The sequence below is a fragment of the Rhinopithecus bieti genome, unplaced genomic scaffold, assembly GCF_001698545.2.
Source record: "Rhinopithecus bieti isolate Rb0 unplaced genomic scaffold, ASM169854v2 scaffold_32955, whole genome shotgun sequence".
Classification (NCBI taxonomy): Eukaryota; Metazoa; Chordata; class Mammalia; order Primates; family Cercopithecidae; genus Rhinopithecus; species Rhinopithecus bieti.
In genome coordinates this window covers 1,709,927-1,729,457 of record NW_016814423.1, presented here as the reverse complement: position 1 = coordinate 1,729,457, position 19,531 = coordinate 1,709,927, and the positions used below count along the sequence as shown (strand labels likewise).

The window sequence follows — 19,531 nt, the reverse complement described above, 5'->3', positions numbered from 1 at the left end:
GCACTATTCACAATAGCAAAGACTTGGAATCAACCCAAATGTCCATCAGTGACAGACTGGATTAAGAAAATGTGGCACATATACACCATGGAATACTATGCAGCCATAAAAAAGGATGAGTTTGTGTCCTTTGTAGGGACATGGATGCAGCTGGAAACCATCATTCTTAGCAAACTATTGCAAGAAAAGAAAACCAAACACCGCATGTTCTCACTCATAGGTGGGAACTGAACAATGAGATCACTTGGACTCGGGAAGGGGAACATCACACACCGGGGCCTATTATGGGGAGGGGGAGGGGGAAGGGATTGCATTGGGAGTTATACCTGATGTAAATGACGAGTTGATGGGTGCTGACGAGTTGATGGGTGCAGCACACCAACATGGCACAAGTATACATATGCAACAAACTTGCACGTTATGCATATGTACCCTAGAACTTAAAGTATAATAAAAAATAAAATAAAATAAAATGAAGAATCATGCAACCCCACATGCAGAGATGTTTATCAATAATGTGCATTTTCTTGCAGTTGATGAGTTTCCCTGAGAAGCTATGCCAGGACCATCATGGGGACTCATTTTATTTAAAGAGACTTCATAATGGAGGAAATTGAGGACAGTCATCAGATGAGGTACAGGAATTGGGAAACAATAGCATAGCACTTACAAGCAATTTTTAAAAGCACACACACAATGTGCTAACAATAAAATAGTGTAACAGACTTAAGCAAACTATTAATAGTTGTGGCATATAAAAGTTTATCTACTGTAAAAAAAACTGGAGCTATATAATACGAGCAATTTTTTCTTACATGCATTAATGTGGATAGTTTCTTTTCTACCACCTTCAGATACATTTTGTGCGACTTATAGCAAACAAAAGTTAAACACATTTACAGCCACTTTTATCCAAATATTTAAAGTCTTCTGTAAATTCTTGGCTACATACTCCCAACTTTCAACAGATAGAAAACTAATGAATTTGCTTTATATTAATAATGGCAATGAATCTGTATTGAAACCAAGATTAAAATTTAAGTCTTAATTATTTCAACCTTCTCACTATCAAGAAAGTACTGACTAAATGGCTATTATTAAAATTTAAAAAACAGATGCTGTCGAGGTTCTGTAGAAAAGGAACATTTTACACTGTTGGTGGGAGTGTAAATTAGTTCAACCATTGTGGAAGACAGTGTGGCAATTCCTCAAAGACCTAGAGGCAGAAATACCATTCAACCCAGCAATCCCATTACTGAGTATATACCCAAAGGGATATAAATCATTCTATTTTAAAGACACAAGCATGCATATGTTCACTGCAGCACTATTCACAAGAGCAAAGACATGGAATCAACCTAAATGCCCATCAATGATAGACTGGATAAAGAAAATGTGGTAAATATACACCACAGAATACTATGAAGCCATAAAAAGGAACTAGATCATGTCCTTTGCAGGGACATGGATGAAGCTGGAGGCCATTATTCTTAGCAAACTAACGCAGGAACAGAAAACCAAATACCACACGTTCTCACTTATAAGTGGAAGCTGAATGATGAGAACACATGCACACATGGTGGGGAACAACACAAACTGGAGCCTGTCAGAGGGTGAGTGGAGGGAGGAGGGAGAGCATCAGGAAGAATAGCTAATGGATGGTGGGCTTAATACCTAGGTGATGGGATGATCTGTGCAGCAAACCACCACAGCACACGTTCACCTATGTAACAAACCTGCACATCCTGCACATGTACCCCTGAACTTAAAAGTTGGAAATTTTAAAAAAAGAAAGTACTGACTGAGGAAGTATGAATAGGCTCATTTTGAATCATAAAGACCTTCGAAAACAGTAACATTCAAACTCAGCAAGTTCCCGTAACCTTAAAAGGCTGGTTTTGACACATTGTCAAAATTTGTCCTTTTTAAATAACTTTATTTAATTCTTCAACTATGAATTCTAAATTCTATGCAAACTGTACGCGCAATATCACTCTCTTGCTGCCAATGACAGTTACAACAACCAAGACTAAATTGATCACCATCATCCGTGTTTACTGAGCCAGTCACGACATTCCTCATCTTTTCCTGGGCCCAAGCAAAAGATTCATTCCCACTCATGTTCATGCTACAGAAAACCAAAGGGATCACTCTCAAGGAGAACAGAATAAAATCAAAATAAGTGTCTGTGGGTCATTTTTACAGTCAAACTATAACAAAAATCCAATATTATATATGTATATACATATGCATATAAATATATGTGTGTGTATATATGTATGTATACAAATATATACACACACAGAATTTTTTTAAGTAAACATTAAAACAGATAAATTTAAAGAAAACTCTTGGTATGAATTATTCCAGAAAAATATTTGCCATAGAGTCACATCACACATTACCTTGGAAAAGTAAACAAAGAAACAGAAAACACAGTTTAGCCTGGTGGTTCAAAATTAAAGATACATTATCAGAAACAGCTGGGGAACTTTTGAAACATATATAAACTTAAGCTCCACCACCCTGACGATTCTGATTCATCAGGGCCAACATGGGGCCTACCATCTGTTTTTTATTAAACATTACATAGATGATTCTGATATGCCTCCCAGGTGGGAAACGCTGCTTTAAAAGACATTAAATTAAAATTCACTTATTTATACCCTTCCTTGTTCTAATATGATGTGAGACTGCAAAAAGATATACAAAATGCACAACAAAATAACATAAATTAAAAGTAAAGTTTAAAAATAAGGGAAAGAGTAGGCTTTGTCTATTTTAAGCATTCCTATTGGAATTCAGAGAGGAGAGATGAAGGCATTCAATTAATATTATATTTTCAAAGAAACTAATGGATGTTAATTTTGAAAATCACAGCTTCAGACTGAAAACAGCTGATATCCTGGGCCAATAAAGGTCAGGAGTCTTTCGCTTGGGTCCAGCATAAGATGAGGAATGTTGTGACTTTAGCAGACATAAGAGGCTCAGACTCCTAAAGAGCTGAGGCTAAAAACTGGTACCATTTTTTAAAAAATTTCAATAGAAAGAATTCCTCATTCTCATACCAACATATCTGAATCACCATTCTGTGCATGATATTAAAAAGCACTATTTCATTTGGTCATGATTCCAAAGTATTTTTATACCTTATTAATTCACAGGATGTATACAGTGTTTACCTTATTCAAGTAAGTAAACATTTACTAATAGAGATGATGAGAAAGACAACTAGTACATAGGGCTCTTCTTTTCTAGTCTAGTAGTTGGAGACTCCCTTACATTTGCTAAAGTAAAATGAATGATTATTTGTTGCTATACAATATGCAGCAGCAGAACAATATATAGCTCAGTGCTGTAAATGCCAAACAAAGCTATAGACCAGAAATGTTCTTCCTCTTTTCAATCTCCATTTCTTAGAAGACTAGCTCAGTTAAATTTTATCACCTAAACTCTGTATACCATCACATTAGAAAGAGCCATTCTTCATTTCTAATAAACACACACGTGCAGATAGACAAATGGATGATTGATAGATAGATAGATAGATAGATAGATAGATAGATAGATAGATAGATAGATACATAGATAGACAGACAGATAGAGAGATTTTTTAAAAGTATTTTGTAGAGACAAGTTCTCACTCTGTTGTCCAGGCTGGTCTTGAACTCCTGGCCTCCAGCAATCCTCACACTTCAGCCTCCCAAAGTGGCAAGATTACAGGCATGAGCCACTGCCAATTTCTAATAAACCTTTGCATCAAAATAAAAACCTTCCTAAAAGAAAGAAAAGCACTCCCTTTAATATAAGCTATTGGTTTTCATAATTAAGAACTTCTATTGAAAGACAAACATTTCAGCTTTTCCTTAAAGAGATAGTTGGCCCTACTTTCCCCAGTATTAGTTATTATCAGAAGCTATTTTCAATTGTGTGCGAGGACACCAAAGTAAAACTAAACTTTCACAGAACAACGGAATCTAATCAAATCTAATTAATAAAACTTTTTCAGCATAGGCTGAACGGGGAAGTGATATGAACTAATTTCAGGTAATAAGCTAATGTTTAAAACAAAGTAACATCATTTTCAAGGGTTTCTGTCTATACAATATTTGGTTTGTAGCACCATGAAATTATTGTTTTAATATCTTTAACAGACACTGCATCATTGAGTTGTGAAAAATATATATCATTTCCTCATTCTTCCCATCTACATGCACATCACTATCAGCAAGTAGAAATGCAAATTTCTTTTTACAAGTGTGCTTATTCCATACGGGCATTTGGTAAACACCCTAATAAAAATCAAGAAAAAATCAAGGTCCTCGTTTTGCATATATTTTCTTATCCTGAAACTCTTGAACTTAAGAGAATAAAAATAGCACTAATGCTATCATAGAGCCTGATCCACTTCCTCTTTCTGCATTTCCTTAACATTTTTAAAATAACAGGACATGAAATTCAATTCCTTTAGGTCTACCATTGTCTAACCTTAACACCTCACTTTCATTCAAATCCCTGGAAAACATCCACATATCTCTTACGATTCCATGTCAATTGGAATTATGTTGTTTTGATTTGTAACAGAGAAACTACTGAAAATAAAATGTCCTGTTAATATGAGAAGCATAACTCAAGAAATGCATCAGAGAATATAAATTTGAACCTTAAAGCAATTACATGCCTTAAATGTTTTAGTACCTTTAAATGATCTAAGCTAATTTTTTTTTAGAATTCCTTTGAGAAATCCAGATATAGTCAATAGCTCAATAAAATAACTGTACAAAGTGGTTGTGTATATAGTATCTAGAATAACATTAGAATTATTTTCCAAGGCATAATGTCATTCAGAAAACATCTGAAAATATAGTACATTTTAGTGTATAAAGAAATTTGAGCTACCTGTCTTCTTACTAATACTAAAGTAAAATTTTACATTATAATGCACATATAACTGTCTTACAGGAAATTAAAATGATTGTAGCAAAAGTAGAATATCCAAGTACATATAGAGTATGACTTCAACCAGGTTTTAAAAACATACATTTCTACCACATATATAAACCCAAGAGTTTCAGAAAGTATTTAAGTTGGCTTGCAAAAATATGCTTAATATAATGTATTATAAAATTAAACATAAGTGGACAAGGAAAACTAAACAAGGAAAGGTGAAACTAAGAGGAAAAAATAATATATAAAATATATCTGAACAGTCTCAAATTTGAATCTAATCTAATATCCAACATAAAGGGTGACATATTAAAAAAAAGTTACAAGTGCTCATGTATTAGTTTGCTGAAAATGATGGTTTCCAGCTTCATCCATTTGCCTGTAAAGGACATGAACTCATCCTTTTTATGGCTGCATAGTATTCCATGATGTGTATGTGCCACATTTTCTTTATCCAGTCTCTCATTGGTGGGCATTTGGGTTGCTTCCAAGTCTTTGCTATTGCAAATAGTGCCGCAATAAACATACGTGTGCATGTGTCTTTATAGAATGATTTACAACACTTTGGGTATAGACACAGTAATGCGATTGCTTGGTCAAATGGTATTTCTGGTACTAGACCCTTGAGGAATTGCCACACTGTCTTCCACAATGGTTGAACTAATTTACACTCCCACCAACAGTTTAAAAGCGTTCCCATTTCCCCACATCCTCTCTAGCATCTGTTGTTTCCTGACTTTTTAATGATTGCCATTCTTACTGGCGTGAGATGGTATCTCATTGCGGTTTTGATTTGCATTTCTCTGATGGCGAGTGATGATGAGCACTTTTTCATGTGTCTTTTGGCTGCATAAATGTCTTCTTTTGAGAAGTGTCTGCTCATATCCTTTGCCCACTTTTTGATGGGGTTGTTTTTTTCTTGTACATTTGTTTAAGTTCCTTGTAGATTCTAGATATTAGCTCTTTGTCAGATGGATAGATTGTAAAAATTTTCTCCCATTCCATAGGTTGTCTGCTCACTCTAATGATAGTTTCTTTTGCTGTGCAGAAGCTCTTTAGTTTAATTAGATCCCATTTGTCAATTTTGGCTTTTGTTGCCATTCCTTTTGGTGTTTTGGATATGAAGTCTTTGCCCATGCCTATGTCCTGAATGGTATTGCCTAGGTTTTCTTCTAGGGTTTCAGTTTCTAGTTTTCCTAACACCATTTATTAAATAGGAAATCCTTTCCCTATTGTTTTTGTCAGGTTTGTCAAAGATCAGATGGTTGTACATGTGTGATGTTATATCTGAGGCATCTGTTCTGTTCCATTAGTCTGTATATCTGTTCTGGTACCAGTACCAGGCTGTTTTGGTTACTGCAGCCTTGTAGTACAGTTTGAACTCAGGTAGCATGATGCCTCCAGCTTTGTTCATTTTGCTCAGGATTGTCTTGGCTATACGGGCTCTTTTTTGGTTCCATATGAAATTTAAAGTAGTTTTTTCTAATTCTGTGAAGAAAGTCAGGGTAGCTTGATGGGGATAGCATTGAATCTATAAATTACTTTGGGCAGTATGACCATTTTCATTATACTGATTTTTCCTATCCATGAGCATGGGATGTTTTTCCATTTGTTTGTGTCCTCTCTGATTTCCTTGAGCAGTGGTTTGTAGTTCTCCTTGAACAGGTACTTCACATCCTTTGTAAGTTGTATTCCTAAGTATTTTATTATCTTTGTAGTAATTGTGAATGAGAGCTCACTCATGTTTTGGCTCTCTGTTTGTCTATTATTGGTGTATAGAAATGCTTGTGATTTCTGCACATTGACTTGGTATCCCAAATGCTGCATGTTCTCACTCATAAGTGGGAGTTGAATGAGACCACATGGACATAGGGAGGGGAACATCACACACTGGGGCCTGTCTGGGGATGGAGGGGCTAGAGGAGGGATAGCAGTAGGCGACGGGTTGATGGGTGCAGCAAACCACCACGGTACATGTACACCTATGTAACAAACCTGCACGTTCTGCACATGTATCCCAGAACTTAAAGTATTTAAAAAAAAAAAAAAAGTTACAGGTAGTAGCTCATGCTTGTAATTCGAGCACTTTGGGAGGCTAAAGTGGGCTGATCGCTTGAGCTCAGGAGTTCAAGACCAGCCTGGGCAACATGGCGAAACCCCATCTCTACAAAAACTACAAAAAAATTGCCAGGCATGGTGGTGCACACCTATAGTCCCAGCTACTTGGAGGGCTGAGGCACAAGGATCACTTGAGGCTGGGAGGTGGAGGCTGCAGTGAGCCAAGATTGCACCACTGCACTCTAGCCTGGGTGACAAAGTGAGACCCTGTCTTGAAAAAAAAAAAAAAGTTATATAAGTCATAACGCTCACAACATCAACACCAAATCAGAAGCAGCACCACAAATCTTGATAATAAAACTGAGAAAAATTTGTCTCATGGGTCAGGTCATCCTATAGAGAACAACATGTTAAAGAGTTAAAAATAGAAGTAACAATAATTATTGCAGCTAATCTTTATGGAAAGCCTAACAAGTGTCAGGTACTTTGCATATGTTAACTCATATAATTCTTATAACCTGAAAAGCCATGTACAATTATAATCTTCACTTTACAGAGAAGAAAACTGAGGTATGAAAAGGTTAAACAATTTACCCAATCAAGTACACACAGCTAGCAGGCAGAGGAGCCAGACTGTCCTCAAGTATATTACTACAATGAACAGAGCACAAATTTCACTAAAAGAAATTCCATAAGGAAAGAGCTGGATTGGATTAATCAACCCATGAATAGATTGTAGAGTTAATATAGGAATGTACCAATAACACACCTCTCAGGCTAGCTTCACAAATTAACTTCTAATAAGTCTCAATCATCTTCTTTGACAAGAGTTAAAAAGTGTGACTATTAAGCTAACCACTCCCCTAACAGACCTCAAATACAGCTAGTCTTCATTGCTGTTTTAAAACTTCTTTCAAAACACATAAAACAATTGAAATAAAATGCTTTAGTTAAAAGTAAGTACATCTCTAAGTAGATATGACTTTTCATTCTCATTTCTGAATTAAAATAGAAACAATAGGCATTTAATATTTTTTCAGTTGGGGTAAATAAGCACTAATAATGATTTTGTTTTCCAAAGGAAACCAGCTGAATTTCTGTAGGCTTTTCAGGTCAACCTCAAATGAGTTTTACTTAAGCAAAACTTATTATGCCAGGAAAATACCATACCAGTAGTATAAACAAGAAGAAAACCTGGGACTTACGTGAATAAAAGAATATACCAAGAATAAGCCATCGACTGTGCAATACAGTATTAACTATGCCCACACCTATTAGTGGCAGTGGAATACTACATAAATATTGTATAAACATACAATGTTAATAATTTTTAGGTCCTGAAATAGAAATGAAGCTATTATTTCCGGAATCGAAGCATGCTCAGTGAACAGAACACAGGCATGCTGCCAACATTCCTCAGTGTCATTTATGTTTGATCTCAAAAAGGCCTCTCGTTTTACATATATTGTAAAATTATTTGTAAACTCTTTCATCCTTCTCCCTCAGGTTCCTCTTTTGAAGAACTATTTTTAACCTGTAGCACATAAAATCAACTCCCTTTTATGTACAGGACGAGATGTTGACGTTACAAGCCTACTATGATTGACTTCAGTGACTCTGCTGTCAATGGGGGAAAAGTTGATTTTGCAGTTGTATGCATAGTAAGCACTGGAATCTACTGCAAGATAATCTATTGTAGTTAAAGATTTATACAATGAATACAGAATGAATTTCTCTCATTGAAGATAATCAGAAGTCAAACCCACTATGTTACTAACAACTGATTCAACTAAAAGACATCTTAATAAAGATGCAAAATTAAATATAAACGTAAGGTCAGTATAGGTGCAGATAATACAGTTATGTACTCAATCAAGATACACAACCAAATACCCTCATATTATCCTTCCTATACTACAAAGGCTAGAAAACTAGAAACATCATTTTTTAAAGTCTGTGCAGCTAGAGTTCTATGCATGAACCAAGTTCCACCAAGCATTCTCATGTACAAGAGACTGGGAAAATGGCAGTGAACAATGGGAGTAAGGGAGCAGCCAGCACAAAGAAAACTGCTCTTCCAGGGCGTCAATAGCTAAATTCCTCCTGGTACTACCACTCCTTACTGGGTAAAATGTAAATTGCATTCTCTGTTTCTCCCAGAAATTTTGTAAATTAGCTAACACTCTGTAAATAATACCTTTTCATTTTAGAGACTGGGTACTATTGTTCACCAGAAAGCCAGAACTTAAGGATGATGATATTTAAAAAGTAAATCGACTTGTTAAAGATTGTAAAGAAAATGTTGACAGACAACTAAGTACATTAAGAAGGATAAGAAGAGTTTCACAAGGCAAGAAGCAGAGATGTAACAGATTAAAACCCCAGCATGTACAAACTAAAGAATCATATTTTATTCAAATAGTACTACAAAGTTTGTTGCATTTTATCACAAATGTTAGACTCTCTTAGAAAAACAGATGTGAAAGTAGCAACAAATTCTAGTTTAAGTATCTGCAATAAGCTAAACACCTAAATCAAGAAGTTAGAAAAACTTCAAATCAACAATCTAACATCACAGCTAGAGGAACCAGAAAAAACAAGAATAACCTAACCTCAAAGCTAGCAGAAGAAAAGAAATAACTAAAATCAGAGCAGAACTGAATAAAACTGAGACTGAAAAATCCATACAAAGGATCAACTAACCCAAAATTTGGTTATCTGAAAGAATAAACAAGATAGACCACTAGCGAAATTAACAAAAAAAGAGAGAAGATCCAAATAAGCACAATCAGAAATGACAAGGGTAACATTACACCCAATCCTACAGAAATACAGATCATTAATGACTATTATAAACATGTCTCTGCACATAACTGGAAAATCTAGAGGAAATGGGACAAATTCCTGGAAACACACAACCTCCCAAGACTGAATTGGGAAGAAACTGAAACCCGAAACAGACCAATATCAAGTTCTGAAATTGAATCAGTAATAAAAAACTTACCAACAAACACAACCCTGGACCAGATGGATTCATAGCTGAATTCTACCAGACATCAAAAAAGAGCTGGTACCAATTCTACTGAAACTATTCAAAACAACTGAGGAATAAGGACTCCTCTCTAACTCGTTCTACAAAGCTAGCATCATTCTGATACCAAAATCTGACAAAGACACAAGAAAGAAAGGTAACTATAGGCCAATACCCTTGATGAACATGGACACAAAAATCCTCAACAAAATACTAGGAAAACATATCCGGTAGCAAATAAAAGTTAGTTCACCACAGTCAAGCAGGCTTTATTCCTGGGACACAGAGTGGGTTCAACATATGCAAATCAATAAATATGATCACCACATAAACAGAATTAAAAGCAAAAGCCATTTGATCATCTCAGTAGACACAGAAAAAGCTTTCAATAAAATCTAACATCCATTTATGATAAAAACCCTCAACAACCTAGGCACTGAAGGAATGTACCTCAGAATAATATAATAAGAGCCATCTATGACAAACCCACAGGCGACATCACACTGAATGGGCAAAAGCTGGAAGCATTCCCCTTAACAACTGAACAAGACAAAGATGCCCACTCTCATAACTCCTATTCAGTATAGTACTAGAAGTCCTAGCCAGAGCAATCAGGCAAGACAAAGAAATAAAAGGCATTCAAATAGGAAGAAAGGAAGTCAAACTAATTCTCTTCCCACATTCTATACCTAGAAAACCCCACAGACTCCCTCAAAAGGCTTCTAGAACAGATATCAGTAAAATTTCAGGATACAAATCCAATGAACAAAAATCAGTAGCATTACCAATAACATGTAACATTAAATGGATACACCAATAACATTCAACCTTTAATGTATATACCAATACATTCAAGCTGAATGTGTCAGAAGCACATTTCCATTTACAATAGCTGCAAAAAAAAAAAGTTAAATAAAATACCTAGGAATACACGTAACCAAGGGGGTGAAAGATCTCTACAAGGAGAACTATAAAACACTGCTGAAAAAAATCATAGATGACACAAACTAATGGAAAAGCATTCCATGCTCCTGGATTAGAAAACAAAAATTGTTAAAATGGCCGTACTGCCCAAAGCAATTTACAGACTCAACACTATTCCTATCAAACGCCCAATGTCATTTACCACACAAATAGAAAAGATTATTTTAAAATTCATATGGAACCAAAAAAGCCCAAACAGCCACAGCAATCCTAAGCAAAAAGAACAAAGCCAGAGGCATCACATTACATGACTTCATGAAAAGACACTTCTGAAAAGACATACAAGTGGCCAAAAAATATATGAAAAAATGCTCAACATCACTAATCATTAGAGGAATGCAAATCAAAAAAAATATGAAAAGTGCTCAACATCACTAATCATTAGAGAAAGGCAAATCAAAACAACGAGATACCCTTTACATCAATTAGAATGGCTATTATGAAAAAGTCAAAAAACAAACACTGGCGAGATTGTGGAAAAAAGGGAACACTTATACACTGTTTGTGGGAATGTTAGTTCAGCCACTGTGGAAAGCAGTCTGGAGATTTCTCAAAGAACTTAGAACTATCATCATTTGACCCAGCAATCCTATTACTGGGTATATGCCCAAAGGAAAACAAATCGTTCCACCAAAAAGACACACGCATGTGTATGTTTACTGCAGTACTATTCACAACAGCAAAGACATGGAAGCAAACTAGGTAAACATCAATGGTGAACTGGATAAAAAAAAATGTAATATATATATATATACACCATTAAATAATATGCAGCCATAAAATAGAACGAAATCACATCCTCTGCAACAACATGGATGGAGCTGGAGAACATTATAAGCAAACTAATGTAGAAACAGAAAACCAAATACCACATGGTCTCACTCATAAGTGGGATCTAAACATCGAGTACACACAGACATAGAGATGGGAAAAATAGACAATGGGGACTACTGAGTGGGAGGGAAGAAGTGAAGGGTGAGGGCTGAAAAATAACTGTTGGATACTATGCTACCTGGGTGATAAGACCATTCATACCCCAAACCACAGCATAACACAATATACCCATGTAACAAACTTGCACATGTACCTCCTGAATCTAAAATAAAAGTTGAAATTAAAAATAAAATAAATATCTGCAATAATATTTGGCTTATAATAAGCTTTTTTAGTTCTTTTTTTTTTTTTTTAAGAGACAGGTCTCCCTATATTGTCCAGGCTGACTATTCATAAGCGCAATCATAGTGTATCACAGTGTTGAATTCCTGAGCTCAAGTGATCCATCCACCCAAGTAGGTGGGAATACAGGTGTGTGCCACTGTGCCAAGCTTATAATAAATTAGTTTCTAAAAGCAAGTAACAAGATATGAAATCAAGGTTAGAATAATTATGAATTATCTGTTTGGTATTCAATAAAGACACCTGGAGTAGATACTGCATTTGACCACCCTTAACACCACTCAAATCCCTGTTAGTCAGCCACATGAGGGGTAGCACTTGTGAAAGGATGGGTACAAAACGAGGAGGGCTGGGTTATTCAATTCTACTTCTGTGACTTCCTTATTATGTGATAAATGAGTGAAATGAGTAAAATATCTTTAGAATTAAATGAGATAATGCCTGGCACCTAATGGGTATTTAATAAATGATGGCTGAATCTGAATCAATTGAAGAAACAAACTATAAATATGTTAAATTTTAAATATAACAGTAAGTCTCAGTTCACAATTCAGCACAGTAATGGAAGTGATATGACAATGCTGCATACAATTAAATGACAGAAAATTCCTATCTTAGAATTTAAAGTAAAGTTAATATTGAAGCAGGTAAAAACAGTAAAAAAAAAAAAAGCTGACAACAGCGGTCATTTAAAAATAATCTAAAATTTTCAGGCCAGGCATGGTGGCTCACGCCTGTAATCCCAGCACTTTGGGAGGCCAAGGCGGGTGGTTCACCTGAGGCCAGGAGTTCAAGACCAGCCTGGCCAACATGGTGAAACCCTGTCTCTACTAAAAATACAAAAATGAGCCAGGTATGGTGGTGCACACCTGTAATCCCAGCTACTCGGGAGGCTGAGGCAGGAGAACTGCCTGAACTCTGCAGGCAGAGGTTGCAGTGAGCCGAGATCATGCCACTGCACTCCAGCCTAGTTGACACAGCAAGATTCTGTCTCAAAAAATTAATAATCTAAAATTTCTACAATTTACTTATTCATTCAAATATATATTGAATATATACATGAAGAGAGAGAGAGAACCAGCCTACTGCTTCCAAATCACTGTTTCAGGTGCTGAGGATTCAATAGTGAAAAAAATAAACATGGATCTTACATGACACTGGGAAGGAACAAAAATAGATAAAGGAAAGGAGACAGGAGGAGAAGGAAGGAAGAGAAGGACACAAATAAGAAAATACCACATAGTAGTTGGTACTACACAGAAAATATCAGGTAATATGATAGCAAATGACTCGGTGCATCAAAAACGCTTTCTCTACAGATATTTGAGATTTCAATGTCAAGAGGCCACATGACGATCAGGGAAGAATATTCCAGTCTGACGACACAGCCTGTGAAAATGCCCCATATCAGAAAGAAGCCAGATAGATTTAAGGGATTAAAAGTACCCAGTGAGACTGAAACATAATCAGTAGAGGGTCCAGCAGGAAGGGAGAAGGTTTAAGAGGCAGGTATGGATTGGGTCACATAATGCAGTGGTTCTCAACCCTGGCTGTTAATTATAATTGAAAAATACTGGTTCTACTCCCACCAATTATTTTAGACTCTCTGGTGGTAGAGCCTGGACACCGGGTGTTTTTCAAAGATCCTTGAGTGGTTCTAATGGGTAACCTTGTTAATGGAAGACTCATATGCCAAGGTAAAGTGTTTTTATTTTATTCTAAGTATGATGGGAGGCCACTGACAGATTCTAAGCAGGGAAATGAAAAGATCTGATGTACATTCTTAAAAGATCACTCTACAACTTCAGTGAATAGAATATGGAATGCAACATACTCTAACTACATATCTACAAATGTTCAAATGACAAAACTGATGTGTTCTTAAAAACTCTGTAAAGTAAAACTCCATACGCCAAATGCATTTTCCACCAAACGCTCAATAATGGGCCCAAGGATAGTGGGTTAGAATTTTTGGAAATGTCCATGGTTACAGTAGATCCTGCAAAAAGCAAATGATGGAATATTAACAACTGGCTATGAGGGGCGAGAGTGACGGGGAGAAGGCTAAGAAATGCGCCATGTTCCAGTACTTACTCTCCTGATTGACAATGTATCCTTTTTGGCACCTTCCTCACTAAACTAAAGCTGCCTTTTCTGAATTGCTACTCCATGGGAGATACTGTGCAGCAGGAAGCCAAACATTTGTTCACTAGCTGGGAAATAGAAAATAATCCAATGGATTCAGGGAGAGTTACTAAGAAGAAATCAAGAGACTCCCACTTGAAGCAACATAGAAAAAGGCTTGCTAAGATTAAAGAAATGTGCTGGTTGAACTTTCAGGGTGATATGGCTTGGCTGTGTCCCCATCTGAATCTCACCGAGAATTATCATCCCCATAATCCCCACGTGTCACGGGTGGAACCAGATGGAGATGACTGGATCATGGGGGTGGTTTCCCCTATGCTGTTCTTGTGATAGTGAGTGAGTTCTCATGAGATCTGATGGCTTCATAAGCATCTGGCATTTCCCCTGCTTGCACTCAACTCCCTCCTGCCACCCAGTGAAGAAGGTGCCTGCTTCTCCTTTCCTTCTGCCATGATTGTAAGTTTCCTGAGGCTTCCCCAGCAATGCAGATCTGTGAGTCAATTAAACATCTTTCCTTTAAAATTAACTAGTCTTCGGTATTTCTTCATAGTAGTGTGAAAGCAATACACAGGGCAACCTTCCCACCTATGTGATAGCATAGTGACTATCATTCCTCTCCTGCAGAGGCTCCCTGCCTGCAGCTACCTAAATCTGGGAGAGCTTACGGGAGCTACTAGAAATAAACATGAAGCATCAGAGGAGCTGGGCCGGCTAAGGCCCCTCTTTAAATTGTTAACCTTTTAACAGCAGTCAATAGAGTGTAAAATAAGGATTTTAGCAGCTTCTACCAACTCAAATCCCAAGATACTTCAACTCCACATTCCTGGAGGCATGAGTTGAGCTCTGTTAAACATTGCCTTTTCCTTCTCTGTTATTTTTGGCTCTATCTCTACGGTTCTGCCTAATGGCTTCCACTTCAAACAGCCTTGTTTCTACTATGAGACTGGCTTTAAAATCAGCAATAAAGTTCTATGCATTCAGAAAGTAATGTGGATCCTGAATAACTAGGGTTTTCTTTAACAGGGGAAGAACACAAAACTAAGCATTTAAGAATCATAAAAGGCAACTAGGTCATAAAACTGAAAACCATATATTTACTTTTCATTTCCAGGAAAAAAGAATAAGTTCACAAAATATATTCTACTTGCAAATATTTATAAATTTTAAAATCAAATCAAGGTTATACCCTTCATTATTTTCTTTTTCAATATATTTCCCACAAGGATGGATCATAAGGATATATAGATACATCTATAAGATATGTAACTTCATCACTAACGTCACTAACCTTTGGCAAACTCCTCACATTTGCAGTGGTCTTCAATGACTATAAAATCCTGGGGACCCTTAAAAGATTTCCCTAAGACTCCTAATCAAAATTACTGTAAAGTACATTGCAAACAGAAGTGCATAGGTCAGGCGCGGTGGCTCACGCCTGTAATCCCAGCACTTTGGGAGGCCAAGGCAGGTGGATCATGAGGTCAGGAGTTCAAAACCAGCCTGACCAATAGGGTTTACTAAAAATACAAAAATTAGCCAGGCGCAGTGGCAGATGCCTGTAATCCCAGCTACTCAGGAGGCTGAGGCAGGAGAATCATTTGAACCTGGGTGGCAGAGGTTGCAGTGAGCCAAGATCGTACCACTGTACTCCAGCCTGGGTGACAGAGTGAGACTCTGTCTAAAAAAAAAAGAAAGAAAGAAAGAAAAAAAGAAAACAGAAGTGCTGCCTAATGGAGATGATCAAACACAACAATGTGTTGCTACCAACAGGACTATGACTTCATTACATAATGTCCTTATGTCTGGAGTTACTCCACGCAGAGTTCCCAAATTTGAAGTTTCTATCCTCTTCAACTTCATGATCATCAAGAATAGTAAAAGAAATACCTTTCAGACTGGAGTTCCTTATTTGGTGGGATTCCCTGGGTCACTTTACTTTTGTTTTCTTTCTTGGACTAATGGATTTGACTCTACTGTAATGTTTATTTTTATACACATGCCCAAAGGCCTCCTACTGTGTTTTTATAAATCTAATAAATACCTCATGATAATTAAGTTTGTTAACACAAAAGATGTTATCCATTACTAAAAAAGTACACTTTAATTAAATAAGGAGCCAAGTACATACTATAATTAGTTTCCTATGGACCCAGTCACCAGGCCCAGCCCAACAGGCCCTGGTATCAGGCAGTCCCCTAGACTCAGGGACCAAGACCCAGCTCATACACATGTACCCTGGTTCCGGGACCACCACAGTGCCACGCTGGACCCTGAAGACTCAGCCTCAAGGTCTGCCATAGCACCATGTTAGGTCCCACCAACGCAAGTTCAGGCTGTTCTCCATGAACTCAGGCTTCAGAGCCACCCTCAGAGACTTAATTGGTAGGCCCACTCACCTGCAGAGTCAGGCACCAGGGCAGTCCACCTAAGGACTCCAGCAGCAAGTCAAACGAAAGACCCCACCAGATGGTCTGCCCAGAATGTCTGGCTGGAGTGGCTGGTAAAAAGCTTTCTCTATCAAGGCCAGTCTATAAAGACTGGATGTCCACTTCTTCAAATGCACAGACACCAATGCAAGCCCATGAGGACCATTAACAATCAGGGCACCAAAACTACCAGAAGAACAAAATAAAGCACCAGAAACTGACACTAAATGAATAGAGACCTATGAACTACCTGACAAAGTATTCAAAATGATGGTCTTAAAGAAACAGTGAGCTAAAGACAACACAGGCTACTAAATGATATCAGGAAAACAATATATAAACAAAGTGAAAAGTTCAACAAAGAGAAACCATAGTTACATATTTTTTGTGGTAAGAACATTTCAGGTCTACTGTCTTAGGAATTTTTAAGTATACAATACAGCATTATCACCTATAATCATTATGATGTACATTAGATCTTGAGAACTTATTCATTCTGCCTAACTGAAACTTTGTACCCTTTGACAAACGCTTTCCCCTTTTTCCCATTCCCCAGTCCCTGACAACCACCACTCTACTCTCTGCAGAGTCAGGCACCAGGCCAGTCCACCTAAGGACTCCAGCAGCAAGCCAAATGAAAGACCCCACTAGATTCTATGAGTTTGATTTTTGAGATTTCACATATAAGTGAGATAATGTAGTGTTTGCTTTTTAGTGGCTTATTTCACTTAGCATAATGTCCTCCAGGTTTATTCACATTGTTGCAAATGACAGAGAGATGGTTTGGCTGTGTGCCCATTAAAATCTCAACTTGAATTGTATCTCCCAGAATTCCCATGTGTTGTGGGAGGGACCCACAGGGAAGTAATTGAATCATAGAGCTTGGTCTTTCTCGTGCTGTTCTTGTGGGAGTGAACAAGTCTCATGAGATCTGATGGGTTTATCAGAGGTTTCCACTTTTGCTGCTTCCTCATTTTCTCTTGCTGCGGTAATGTAAGAAGTGCCTTTCACCTCCCGCCATGATTCTGAAGCTCCCCCAGTCATGTGGAACTGTACAATTAAACCTTTTTCTTCCCAGTCTCGGGTGTGTCTTTATCAGCAGTGTGAAAACAGATTAATACAGACAGGATTTCCTTCTTTGTAAAGGCTGAATAATAATTCATTCTATATATACTGCATATTTTCTTTATTCATTTGTTAATGAACACATATTAATTACCTATCTTGGCTATTATGAATATGCTACAATAAACATGGGAGCATAGATATTGCTTCAAGATACTGACTTTATTTCCTTTGTATATATACCCAGAAGAGGGATTGCTGGATCATGTGGAAGTTTTTAATTTTTGAGGACCCTCCATATTATTTTCTATAATGTATGTACTAATTTACATTCTCACCAACAACGTACAAGCATTTCTTCTCCACATGTTCACCAACATTTATTACCTTTTATCTTTTTGATATTAGCCACTCTAACAGGTGTAAAGCAATATTTAATTGTGGTTTTAATTTGCATTTATCTGATGATTAGTGACGTTGACCATTTTTTATATATACCTGTTGGCCATTTGTATGTCCAATTTTAAATGCCTGGGAAATGTCTATTCAGGTTCTTTGCCCATTTCAAACTGGGTTGTTTTAGTGCTACTAAGTTGAGTTCCTTTTACAGTTTAGAAATTAACTCCTTGTCAGCTATGGTTTGCAAATATTTTCTCCTATTTTGTAGATTGACTCTTTACTCTGTTGATTGTTTCCTTTGCTGTACAGAGCTTTTTAAGTTTGATGCAATCTCATTTATCCATTTTTGCTTTTGGTATCATCCCAAAATATTGTTACCCAGACCAATATCTGCAAGCTTTTCCCTCATCTTTTCTTCTAGTAGGTTTATAGTTTCAGTCTTACATTTATGTATTTAATACATTCTTAGTTGATTTTTGTATATGGTATGAGATAAAGGTCTAATGTCATTGTTCTGAATATGGATATACAATTTTCCCACTACCATTTATTGAAAAGACTATCCTTTTCCCATTGTGTTTTCTGGCTCTTTTGTTGAAAATTAATTGACCATTAATAGTATATTATTTCTGGGCTTTCTATTATGGTTCCATTTGTCTATATGTTTGTTTTTAATTCCACTACTATGTTATTTTTATTACTATTCCTTTGTAGAATATTTTGAAACCAGGTGCTGTGGTACTCCAATGTTGTTTCTCAAGATTGCTTTGGCTATTTGAGGTATTTTGGGGTTCCATATGAATTTTAGTATTTTTTCCATTTTTGTGAAAAATGTCATTGGAATTTGGTAGAGATTGATTGCATTGAATTTGTATATTGCTTTGGGTGGTATCTTTAGTGTTTTCTGCATATAAGATCATGTCATTTGGAAATAGAAAAAAATTTTACTCCATCTTTTCTGATATGGGTACGTTTTATTTATTTTTCTTGCCTAATTGCTTTAGCTGGGACTTTTAATAGTACATTGAATAGAGTGGTGACAGTGGGCATCCTTGACTTGTTCCTGATCTTAGAGGAAAAGCTTTCAGCTTTTTACCATTGAGCATAATGTTAGCTGTGGCCTTGTCATATATGGCCTTTATTATGTTTTGCATCTGTGGTCATCAGGGATATTGGTCTGTAATTTTCTTTTCTTGTAGTGTGCTTGTCTGGCTTTGGTATCAGGGTAATAATAATGGATTCACAAAATGAGTCTGAAAGTATTCCCTCTTTTCAATTTTTTAGAGTTTGAAAAGTTTTG

The 19,531-nt window shown here is 36.6% G+C and overlaps 1 protein-coding gene across 1 annotated transcript in view; it reads right to left on the bottom strand.

Annotated features, from left to right (window-relative positions):
* VWA8 (von Willebrand factor A domain containing 8) overlaps positions 1-19,531 on the bottom strand; it is a 384,129-nt gene that overhangs the window by 265,052 nt on the left and 99,546 nt on the right. The gene's annotated exons all lie outside the window — the stretch shown is intronic.